General features: G+C 36.6%; 1 pseudogene; it reads left to right on the forward strand.

Annotated features, from left to right (window-relative positions):
- Window positions 1-854: 854 nt before the first annotated feature.
- LOC119273244 lies at window positions 855-1,779 on the forward strand (annotated as a pseudogene).
- Window positions 1,780-2,342: the final 563 nt, after the last annotated feature.

The raw sequence follows: 2,342 nt of genomic DNA on the forward strand, positions 1-2,342 counted from the left end.
TTCTATATCTAAATAGCTAGTCCCCACTAACTATTTCTCTCAACATGCAAGCATGCCACATCATCCCATAGCATGCATGAGAAAAGGCCCACCTCCACTATCATATGTTTCTCAACATGCAAGCATGTCACTTCATCATTAAACATGCATGAAAAAAGGCTCATCTCAACATGCAAACATCCAAGAGAATTTTCATTCTACTATGCTATTTAGATTTAATAAAAAAGTTACAATTATATAGTAATCAAACATAATAAATTATATGTATTTTCAGTTTTAACTTTTTATATTATTACTTCAGTTATTCATTATTCATACAACGAATCACATTGAAATATGTTGCAAAATATTCCCGCAACAACGTGCGGGGTATCATCTAGTTCTCCTAATGATGTGATCCTGTTAATCAGACGACAACTCATGTCCATGGCTAGGAAACTCAACCATCTTTGATTAACGAGTTAGTCAAGTAGAGACATACTAGTGACACTATGTTTGCCTATATATTCACACATGTATTATGTTTTCGGTTAATACAATTCTATCATGAATAATAAACATTTATAATGATATGAGGAAATAAATAATAACTCTATTATTGCCTTTAGGGCATATTTCCTTCACATACTCTCGACAATTTTGGCCTAGTTTCCTTCATAAACTGGACAAGTCTTCTTAATGGTGATGGAGGGCCTCCCTGCCCTCTCGAAGATGCTTTTGTGAGAAAAAAACAAGTAGGTTACTTTCGGCTTCACGGATTCATGTCCATTTATCTAGGAGTACATATGTGCCCATGTTTCTTTCTTTCTATGGACAAGTAGCTCTATTGTTTCTTATGCAAATGTGGTTTCCATATGCCGGGTGTGGCTGACTTGTGTCTATGGACAGATGGCTTCTACGACCACCACCTTTGACATATTCAAAAAACAGAGTTCAGTAATGAGCTGACTTATGTGCCTAGTATGGCCCCTAAATCGAAATTGGAGGAAGGTGATATGCATGTTAGCAAATTTCTACTTAAAATAGGATATTGTATTTGTTATTTCATGGTGCCTAACAATACACTCTTTTACTTTCAAGGTTCTTTCATGAGAGGATAAAGACACCATCAAACTTTGCAAAAACATGTTAAAAAGACGAGGATGCCCTCTACTTTTTGTGGTTTTTGTCTCCCATGAGGGGTATATTCTTGGATCCATTATGCTTCTATCATATTTATGATTTCTAGTACAAAAGAAGTAAATTAACACAACTTATCTTTTTAGCTTTAGTATATGCAGGTTGATGCAGATATTAATGATATGATATTCTTTACAAAATACACTGGTGACCTTGATTATTTGGATCAAGGAGAATGATGGTTGTGATAGTATAATGACCCATCTATCGGACTATCACCAGCAGATTCGTCCAAGAAGCTTGATATTTTCCTTCACAAACGGGGAAACACCCCCACTTTGTTAATGGTATCAACGATCGCACTCCGTAAGTAGTCACTTCTGACCTTATGAACGTAAAATGTGTTAGGCATCACTTATATAGTTATACTAATCTAATCTCATCGAACTCCTGCATGGATGTCAAGAAGAAGCAGAACATCAAGTGTGTGAGATACAACATCGATGGTGAGAGCCATGTCTTGTTGATCTCTGCCACGACTTAGCTTGTGGAGAGAAGCAATACTATGACTACAATGGGCATGAGTATGCGTACCCCAACACATCATTTTGTCTAACTCCCAATAGTTCTGACTTGCCCAACATCAATGAGTTTGGGTGATAATAGGGATTAATGGTGGCATTTTCAGCATTGCACCTCTGAAATCCATTAACTTCTATGTAGTTCGGTTGCCAAAAGAAATCCCTAGATGGAGAAAATGATACATGTCGATGTTGTAGGTAGTGAAATTTGTCTTCATTCAGTAGTGGGGAGAGACAAGTGGGATCTTCATTTTACATTTCTCCTGACCACCAAGATGTTGTCTTCTCACTCATATTAATTACTATCGCAGAGTTCCTGCATGGCTTGAGAGTTGATAATCTTCAATCAGTTTTGGATGCATATAGTTCCCTTTCTCCCTAGAGCGAGTCTAGGTTACCGAATACACAAGAAGTCATGCCTTGGGAAGGTGATTTCTGCAAGACTTTGTTATAAAATAGTTACAGTTTTTGCAGACCAATTCCACAATTTATATTAATAAAAAACAATAAAGAAATATGACAGGGGTGTTTCACTTGCAACCATATACACACGCTCGAGATATGCGGGACATTTCAATTGAATGCTTCCAGTTATGATAAAATGAAACTAAAGCTATTTGTCGTACTCTAATCACCAAAGCA

Source organism: Triticum dicoccoides, chromosome 3A (genome assembly GCF_002162155.2).
Source record: "Triticum dicoccoides isolate Atlit2015 ecotype Zavitan chromosome 3A, WEW_v2.0, whole genome shotgun sequence".
Taxonomy (NCBI): domain Eukaryota; kingdom Viridiplantae; phylum Streptophyta; class Magnoliopsida; order Poales; family Poaceae; genus Triticum; species Triticum dicoccoides.